The sequence below is a fragment of the Lithobates pipiens genome, unplaced genomic scaffold (genome assembly GCF_037356315.1).
Source record: "Lithobates pipiens isolate NorthernLeopardFrog02 unplaced genomic scaffold, aLitPip1_a1.2 Scaffold_22, whole genome shotgun sequence".
Classification (NCBI taxonomy): domain Eukaryota; kingdom Metazoa; phylum Chordata; class Amphibia; order Anura; family Ranidae; genus Lithobates; species Lithobates pipiens.
Genome location: NW_027507784.1, coordinates 344,081,259 through 344,091,595, shown reverse-complemented (window position 1 = coordinate 344,091,595; position 10,337 = coordinate 344,081,259). Strand labels below are relative to the sequence as shown.

The 10,337-nt window shown below is 47.4% G+C and overlaps 1 protein-coding gene across 1 annotated transcript in view; it reads left to right on the top strand.

Moving 5' to 3' along the window:
* The first annotated feature begins 47 nt into the window (after positions 1–47).
* The window catches only part of IQCB1 (IQ motif containing B1), a 59,049-nt gene continuing 48,759 nt past the window's right edge, over positions 48–10,337 (top strand). Inside the window, exon 1 of the mRNA XM_077449716.1 lies at positions 48–187. The gene's annotated coding sequence lies outside the window, so the exon portion shown is untranslated. The remainder of the gene's footprint in view (positions 188–10,337) is intronic.

Genomic DNA, 10,337 nt, shown 5'->3' with positions numbered 1-10,337 from the left:
AACCTCTAGTGTCTTTAAAGTTTTCACCAATAGTAGTGATTCACCGGCCCGGCTGTTCTCCCGAAATGCAGTGCGGCCGCGGCCTGGACAGGAAGAGAGACCTGGCTCGAGTTGTTATCGGTTGCTAGGAGACGAGGAGCCGCACCGGGCCGGTGACATCCAGGGGACCAGTGAGGGCACATTCATGGTGAGAGGACTGGAGGGGGGAGGCAGCTCAGCTCTGGTTGCTATGGGTTACAGTAGAACTGCTATGGCATCAAGAATTGAGGCTTCTGATTGGCAGCTTTGATTTAGTTTTTTTTTTTTTTGGCTTTTGCACATATTTGTACACGTATCGCGTGTGAGATGTTTTTTTTTTTTTTAAAATTGCATTTATCCAATGGAAAGCCGCGGTTACTAAGAAAAAAAAGAAAAAAGAAAGAGCATTGCGTGTGTTTTCTGTTGCGACCAAAACACGTGACTCCGCCCCTGAGCTCGGGTACTTTTTTTTTTTTGTCAAAAACATTTTATTGAAGATGCATACAACAATACAGGAAGTTCAGACAGTGCATAATCAATAGAATTCAAAAGTTCAATGACATTTGTTAAAACATATAGGCGAACGCAGGCGCCTTGATACAAACAAGGAGAGAAAAAAAAAACAGGATATAATAGTAGACAACAGGATGCTATGCGCAACCATAAAGGGGAGCACTAGCAAAAGAAAATGTATCGTGTGGCAATTAGAAGGTAGCTAACTCGCTACCTGTGTATCAGAGGTGTTTTATCGAGTCTCTGAGGGTGTTTTGTGCGAAATGGACATCCCTGCCAAGGCATATCAATTGTTATGAGTATAGACAGAGGAAAACGACGACTTATGTGAATAGCTATTGGAAAGTATGGGTATAACAAATCAACACGAAAATTTAGCGAAATATAGAAGGGGTTTTGTAGATATCCGAATCCAGGGAGTCTAAGAGGTTATATACTGTGACATGATAAATGATTTCATTTTAAGGGGTTAAATTTCTATGGAAGAGGTCTGTGCCCCAGTCCTTGCAGTCAGGTCTGCATAAGGCGTTTATACGTATCAGAGGTCTGAAAGTGAATCCAACAGGCCCATGTAGTTGTGAACTTTGCAGGAGTATCATTGGCCTGGTGGATCAGGTCTTCCATAGTCATTACATTGTTAATGCAATGAAACCAGTCCCGGAGTAGGGGGGGGTCAGGGGAGCGCCACTTCCGTGGAATGCATGTTCTAGCTGCATTGACCATGTGCATGGCTAGAGACTTAAGGTAGGAATGGTTTGAGTGATGCAGCAAGAATTGGGCCGGGGTGTACTCTAAGTGATAGGTCGTGACTTCTTCTATCGTTTTGTGTACTTCCGACCAATATGTTTGTATGGCAGGGCATGACCACCAAATATGCAAAAATGTTCCAATTGCCGTGTTGCATCTCCAACACTTCTGGGAGATGGAGGGGTTAATTATGTGAAGTTTGTGGGGCGTGAGGTACCACCTGGAAGCTATTTTAAAGGCAGTCTCTTGTGTGTGTTGGCGTTAACCGAACCTTTATGGGCACATCTATAAATATGATCCCAGTCAATTTCAGAAACTTCCACTTGGAGGTCAGTAGACCATTTTTGCTGTATATGGAGGTTGTGCTTATCGCTGTCCTGAAACAACAGTGGATATGTGTGCGAGATTAAGTGGCTGTGCGAGATTAAGTGGCTGAGCTCGGGTACTTTTTGACGGGGCCGCTCCGATGAGGACCGGCCCCTCAAATATAATGGAGATCCAATTGTTGAAAGGCTTCTGGTGAAGTGACACCAATGCTGGGGGTTATTATTGCATCCACTGACACCAATGCTGGGGGTTATTGCATCTAATGACACCAATGCTGGGGGTTATTGCATCTAATGACACCAATGCTGGGGGTTATTGCGTCCACTGGCACCAATGCTGGGGGGTTATTATTGCATCCACTGACCCCAATGCTGGGGGGTTATTATTGCGTCCACTGACACCAATGCTGGGGGGTTATTATTGCGTCCACTGGCACCAATGCTGGGGGGTTATTATTGCGTCCACTGACACCAATGCTGGGGGGTTATTATTGCGTCCACTGACACCAATGCTGGGGGGGTTATTATTGCGTCCACTGACACCAATGCTGGGGGGGTTATTATTGCATCCACTGACACCAATGCTGGGGGGGTTATTATTGCGTCCACTGACGCCAATGCTGGGGGTTATTATTGCGTCCACTGGCACCAATGCTGGGGGGTTATTATTGCGTCCACTGGCACCAATGCTGGGGGGTTATTATTGCGTCCACTGACACCAATGCTGGGGGGTTATTATTGCGTCCACTGACACCAATGCTGGGGGGGTTATTATTGCGTCCACTGACACCAATGCTGGGGGGGTTATTATTGCATCCACTGACACCAATGCTGGGGGGGTTATTATTGCGTCCACTGACGCCAATGCTGGGGGTTATTATTGCGTCCACTGACACCAATGCTGGGGGTTATTATTGCGTCCACTGACACCAATGCTGGGGGTTATTGCATCTAATGACACCAATGCTGGGGGGGTTATTATTGCGTCCACTGACACCAATGCTGGGGGGGTTATTATTGCGTCCACTGACGCCAATGCTGGGGGTTATTATTGCGTCCACTGACACCAATGCTGGGGGGTTATTATTGCGTCCACTGACACCAATGCTGGGGGGTTATTATTGCGTCCACTGACACCAATGCTGGGGGTTATTGCATCTAATGACACCAATGCTGGGGGTTATTGCATCTAATGACACCAATGCTGGGGGTTATTGCATCTAATGACACCAATTCTGGGGGTTATTGCATCTAATGACGCCAATGCTGGGGGTTATTGCATCTAATGACACCAATGCTGGGTGTTATTATTGCGTCCACTGACACCAATGCTGGGGGGGTTATTATTGCGTCCACTGACGCCAATGCTGGGGGGGTTATTATTGCGTCCACTGACACCAATGCAGGGGGGTTATTATTGCATCCACTGACGCCAATGCTGGGGGGTTATTATTGCGTCCACTGACGCCAATGCTGGGGGTTATTATTGCGTCCACTGACACCAATGCTGGGGGTTATTATTGCGTCCACTGACACCAATGCTGGGGGTTATTGCATCTAATGACACCAATGCTGGGTGTTATTATTGCGTCCACTGACACCAATGCTGGGGGGGTTATTATTGCGTCCACTGACGCCAATGCTGGGGGGGTTATTATTGCGTCCACTGACGCCAATGCTGGGGGTTATTATTGCGTCCACTGACACCAATGCTGGGGGGTTATTATTGCGTCCACTGACACCAATGCTGGGGGGTTATTATTGCGTCCACTGACACCAATGCTGGGGGGTTATTATTGCGTCCACTGGCACCAATGCTGGGGGGTTATTATTGCGTCCACTGACCCCAATGCTGGGGGGTTATTATTGCGTCCACTGACCCCAATGCTGGGGGGTTATTATTGCGTCCACTGGCACCAATGCTGGGGGGTTATTATTGCGTCCACTGGCAGCAATGCTGGGGGGGTTATTATTGCGTCCACTGACAGCAATGCTGGGGGGGTTATTTATTGCGTCCACTGACACCAATGCTGGGGGGGTTATTATTGCGTCCACTGACACCAATGCTGGGGGGGGTTATTATTGCGTCCACTGACGCCAATGCTGGGGGTTATTATTGCGCCCACTGACACCATTGTTGGGGGTTAATCCCTAGATTTCGGCAGCCGAAAATTGTATTTTCAGCATTTCGCCGATAAAGAAAAAGGTGGCGATTTAACAAACCGCACGCGATTTTGCTGTAATTTTAGTTTCCAGTCACACCTAGGCGATTTGAATCGCAGGCCATGATTCAGGCCGCAATTTCGATGCCATTACTTCTTAATGGCACCCCAATCGCGGTGCGATTTTGCTGCGATAAATGACAACGCGCATCGGGGTGCCGTTAAGAAGTAATGGCATCGCAAAGCACTTTCCGTGATTTGGAATTGCAGCAATTCCGCCTGTGATTCATATCGCCTAGGTGTGAATGGAGCCTAATGACTTTATTTAGCTATTCAATTTCTACTTGCAATTATTAACCGAAAACGGTCGTGAGATTGGTCGTACGATATTCGGATCGTGTGTAGGGGGCATTACTGTGCTTATGGTGTGTCTTTCATAGGTCACGTGACTCAAAAACTGTATCAAAAACATAACACAGGTGTGTTATTGATGCATTCTTGCTGCCTTTTCAATAAATTTCAACGGGGAGGTGTGTTTTTATTTATTTATTTTTTTATTTTATTTTTTATTTTTTTTAACTGACGAAACATGCAGCATGTAAGATTTCCAACCCCATAATGGAAGCGCAACGTTCCAGTGTGAAGACATATATAGAATTTTAAAGGGATGCATTTTTCTTGAGTTTTTCTTGCACCAAAGGAGCCGATAATGAAGTCATATTCATTGAAATTTATGATATTAATTAAAAAGTTGAAAGTTGAAAACAATTCTGTAAAAAAATTATATATATAATTATATATTTTTTTTATTTTTTTTTTTTTTTTTTTAAACTGTTATTTTCGGTTTTAGCACCAAAATTTCCATTCAGTGCACCTCTATTAATCACAAAATATATGTATCGTGTATACTACCAAAACAAATTTACTGTGTGCCACTTAATGTTTGGGTTTAGCTTGAAGAAACGGTGGCATTCCTACCCGAGACAGCAGGAAGGGGGCCCGCTGCGGGACTGTAATAAAGGGCCCTGGGCTCAGAGGGAAAGGGGGGGGGGGGGTCAGGGGGACTCTTCATGGTTTCTTGCACTGGGGGGGCCCTGAAGTTTCTAGTTACGCCTCTCCTTCTGAGACATTCTGACTCTCTAAGATGCTCATTTTATACCCAATCATGTCACCAACCTGTTGCCAATTAACCTAATTAGTTGCAATTTTTTCTCTAGTCGTCTGTCCAGGACAGCACTAGAGAGATAGGCTCCACCTCCAGAGGCAGGAAACACAAACCAGATCTTTAAAGGGCGGTCTCCGTCCCTTCCCCTTCAGTCTTTGTGTTTCCTCCACCGGAGGAGGAGGCTGGATCAGGAGCTCCCCTTCCCCTGACGGTGGGATAGCCCATAAGAGACGGGGAAGGAGTTCGGATTACCTGTTGGTAAACGGACGTTTTTGAAGTCCTCCGGTCGGGTTGACTGCAGCTTCGAACCGGCGTTCTCCTTCTGAAGCCCGGGGAGGGCGTTCGTTTCCCCGCCTGACAATAGGTTCTAAATTGGCGCGAAGTCAGGCGGGGGGCGGGCACAGGCTTCGAGTTCCGGCCTGTGCATCACAGGAGGAGGATAGAGGACTTCCGGCAATCCACTACCGGTTCCGGGTCGCGCGGCGAGCGTGGACGTTCGGGACCTTGGCGGCTATTATAAAAAGCCGCAGCCACGAGGCGTTCGCACTGCATCGCTTTATCGCCATTACGAAGGAAAACCTCCAGGCGGTTAAGCGCGTGCTTCAAGCGTTCGTGCTGCATCGCTTCATCACCGTTACGAGGGGAAGCCTTCAGGCGTGCTCTGAACGAAATGGATGCAGTGGAGAGTGGCAGTGGAGCCGAACCAGCTCAGGTAGGCAAACACAGAGGTGTCTTGTACCTACAGGGCTGGGAGAGAGGGGGGGGGGGGGAGTAATGGACTAATCAATGCAAAGGCATTTTGAAATGGTCCAGGTGTATTTTTCCTCCCTCCCTCTCTCTCTCAAAACAGGATCCGGACTAAAGAGTCTTGCGAATCCTGTTAGCGGTTGGTGGGGTGCACATAGGTGTTTGGTGAAGGCATCCTATTTTGCTAAAGGTTGCGCTGACGTTGGCTTGTTTGTTTTTTCCCTTCCTTCTTCTCTCCTTCTCTTGCCTTAGGCTCTGCCCAAAGAACCAGAGAGGTCAGGGGGGAAGAAGAGATGTCCTTCATGTATGGCTAAATTAAAAGAAGGATGGTCTAAGCCCCTTTGTAAACCATGCATAGACAAATTGGTCTATAAGGAAGCTACGGGAGCTTGTAAGGATTTGATTTCTGGAGTACAGAAAGAAATGGAGTCCATCAAAGCAATGTTAGCGAACCTTGAAACCCCAAAACCAGCCGCAGTCCCCTCTGCTTCCACCCCAGTTATAGGTGACGAATCAGAGGAGGAGGAACTTGATTCTCTGGATGGCCTAAGTGAGGCGGCATCATCCAGAGATGTTCCTGTTCAAGGGTCAAGCTCTCCCAAATACAGGCTCTCACTCGAGGAGGTTGATGCCTTACTGGGGGTAATTTATGAGACGCTCGAAATCAGAGAGGAGCCAGTCTCCCTGTCCTTGCATGACCGGATGTATCAGACCCTTAAAACTGATTCAGTTAGGGTCTTTCCGGTTCATAGCACACTGATAGACTCAATCAAAAAAGAGTGGGAGGAACCAGAGAAAAAGTTATTTTTTCCTAAAAGCATGAAGCGGAGATTCCCCTTCAGCGAGGACCCCTCTTGTGTTTGGAATAAAGTGCCCAAGGTAGACGCAGCTTTTTCCCAGTGTGCAAAGTCAACAGATCTCGCCTTTGAGGACATGGGTGTTCTAAAGGAACCCATGGATAAAAGGATGGAAGTACTGTTAAAGAGGTCATGGGAAGTAACCATGAATAACTTAAAACCTGCAATGGCCACGACAATAGTGGCTCGCAACTTGGAGGTCTGGCTGGAACAATTACAGGGCCACTTGGAAGGGGGGACCTCCAGAAAGGAAATTCTGGATTCCCTTCCTATGCTACATAAAGCAGCAGGCTATATAGCAGATGCCTCTGCGGAGTCTGTTAAATTGTCAGCCAGGACCGCTGCCCTCGTAAATTCATCACGTAGGGCACTTTGGCTGAAGTCTTGGTCGGGAGACTCAGCCTCAAAAGTGAGGTTATGTGGCATCCCCTTTGAGGGAGACCTTCTGTTCGGACAGGATCTTGAGAAAGTCCTGGACCGTACTGCAGACAAGAAAAAGGCTTTTCCTGTCAAACCTAAGAAGACTACAGGCAAACGCTTTTTTCGTCCTCAAAGACAGGGACAGTCACAAGGACAGACCTCTAAGGAGTCAACCCCTAAGAAACAGTGGATGGGAGGAAAACAGAAAAGCAATCTCTTTTCCTCTTCTAAAAAAACCACTAAATCCCAGTGACGTGGTTCCTGTGGGGGGGAGACTGGGGCAGTTCCTCCCACAGTGGGAATACACTACTCCAAGTCCTTTTATCCGGAGGATCATCAGGGAGGGTTACAAAATACAGTTCACACACGTCCCACCTGCAAGGATGTGTCTGACCAAACCTCCCAAAGACCCCCAGAAAGCGTCAGCTTTGCTGTCGCAAATTGGCGATTTAATAGATCAGAGGGTTCTAGTGCCAGTTCCGCCACAGGAAATAAATCAGGGTTTCTATTCACACGTGTTTGTAGTAAAGAAACCGTCAGGCAAATTCCGGTTGATCTTGAATCTGAAGTTACTGAACAAGTGGGTAACTTACAGGAAATTCCGGATGGAAACAATTTTTACAGTGAGATCAGTACTCCCTCCAAATTGTTTCATGGCCTCTCTCGACCTAAGGGACGCGTATCTTCACATCCCGATTCGAGAAGACTCTCAAAAGTATTTGAGGATAGCGATTCTTTGGGGAAGTCAGATTCGATACCTCCAATTCAGGGCTCTGCCTTTCGGTCTGTCTTCTTCCCCCAGGATTTTCACCAAGGTCCTGGCAGAGGCATTGGCTCCCCTAAGACTGAAAGGGATCGCTGTCATACCGTACTTGGACGACCTTTTATTCTTTGCCCCCTCAAAGCTTCAACTGCAGGGAGATCTGAGGGTAGCTATCTCTTGTCTAAAAAGGTTGGGGTGGTTGATAAACCAAGAGAAGTCACACCTGATACCAACACAGGTCTTACAGTATCTAGGTTTTCTGGTGGATTCAGTGTCACAGAAAGTCTTCCTCACGGAGGAAAAAGTGATAAAGTTGAAAGACATGGTAACCTTCCTGCAGTCCAATCAGACAATTTCCATCAGGTCAGCTATGGCAGGGTTGGGCCTATTGGTGGCAACAATCCCTGCAGTTCCTTGGGCAAGAGCTCATTTCAGGTGTCTCCAGGCCAATATTCTGGGCAGCTGGGACGGGACACAAGAGTCCCTGGACAGGACTATCCATCTATCCTCAAAGACCAAAAGGTCTCTTTGGTGGTGGAAGAGAGAAGAGAACCTAGTACGGGGTCTTTGGTGGTCTCCTCCAGTGTCTGTTCGCATCACCACGGATGCCAGTGCTTGGGGCTGGGGGGCCCACTTGGGGTCGAAGGTAGCCCAAGGATGCTGGGGGAAGACACAGTCCCAGAGGTCAGCCAATTGGAGGGAGTTGCAGGCAGTCTGGGAAGCCTTAAGGGTGTTCGCCAGGGATCTGAAGGACCACCATGTACAGGTCCTCTCGGACAGTATAGTGACGATTTCCTACCTAAACAAGCAGGGAGGAACAAGATGCCCGTCCTTGATCAAGCTAACAAGTACGATCATGCATTGGGCAGAAGAAAACCTAAAATCGCTTTCAGCGGTCCATCTAAAAGGGGTGGACAACCACCTGGCGGACTTTCTGAGTCGACACCGGGTGTACGAATCAGAATGGTCACTAAACAGGGAGATTTTCCAGATGTTAGTGCGCAAATGGGGTCTTCCGGAAGTGGACTTGTTCGCCAGGAAAGCGAACACCCAGGTCCCAGTATACTTTTCCCTAGAGAGGGAGGCAGGGGCAAAAGGGATAGACGCTTTGGCACAAAGCTGGGCTTTTCACATTTGCTACGCCTTTCCCCCATTCAAGTTAATTCCTCTAGTCCTGAGGAAATTTTTGCAGGAACAGACCACATTGATACTAGTGGTTCCGTACTGGCCGAAGAGACCATGGTTCTCGGTGCTGCTGGGCCTGACAGACGAACCTCCCCTCATACTGCCCGAGAGGGAGGATCTGCTGTCTCAGGGTCCAGTTCTGCTACAAGAACTACAGACCCTAAAGTTATCGGCCTGGCGTCTGAAGAAAGTCTCTTGAAGTCTAAGGGACTCTCAGATAGGGTAATTAAAACACTTCTTGCTAGTAGGAAGAAGGTAACCCAAGCAATTTATGTTAAATACTGGAAAGTTTTTTGTTCATGGTTGGACACTAAAAAGGTGTCTATAAGTATCCCGACAGTCTTGGAATTTTTACAAGACGGTGTGGATAAGGGGCTGGCCATTAGTACCTTTTAAAGGTACAAATTACGGCCCTGTCTGTTTTTTTTGGATCAACCTCTGGCGATAGACCCGCTAGTTAGCAGGTTCTTTAAGGGGTTGACCAGGATTAAACCTGTTCCTTTCAAAATTTTACCCAAATGGGACCTGTCAATTGTGTTACAGGGATGGGTAAAAAAGTCTCTGGAAGAAGAACCTTCCTTGAGATGGATCACGCTTAAAACGGTGTTCCTAGTGGCTATTTCCACAGCCAGACGCATTAGCGAGCTTCAGGCACTTTCGGTGAAAGAGCCGTTTTTACAAATTTTTGAGGATAGGCTGGTGTTGCGCACGGACCCTGGGTTTTTACCCAAAGTAGTGACAAAATTCCACAGAACACAGGAAATTGTTTTGCCTTCGTTCTGTGGGTCTCCCACTAATCCTAAGAAGGTTGAGTTCAGCCAACTGGATGTGAGAGCCTGTGTCTTACAATATCTGGAGATGTCAAGAAACATTAGAAAATCAGATGCATTATTTGTTTTACATGCGGGTAAAAAATTGGGGTCACAAGCTTCAAAAAATACAATTGCAAGGTGGATCAAACAAGCTATTGTAGAAGCCTACAAAGGAATGAAAATGGAATGTCCTTTTTCCCCCATGGCTCACTCCACACGGGCGCTATCGACCTCATGGGCAGAGCGAGCTGGAGCAACACCAGAACAAATTTGTCGAGCAGCAACTTGGTCAAGCTACTCGACGTTTATGAAGCATTACAGATTGGACCTTATCTCAGCGCAAGACCAGGCGTTTGGGAGAAAGGTCCTTCAAGCGGTAGTCCCCCCCTAATCTGGTAAGTTCTCGTTGATCCTCTCTAGTGCTGTCCTGGACAGACGACTAGAGAAAACGAGAGTTAGACTTACCGGTAACTCTGTTTCTAGGAGTCGTCCAGGACAGCATGGATTCCCTCCCTATATGCTGTTATAATGCTGGACAAGTGTTTTTGTCGTTACAGAAGCCGTTTCCGGGGAAGTTCTCGTTTACAAGACTGAAGGGGAAGGGACGGAGACCGCCCTTTAA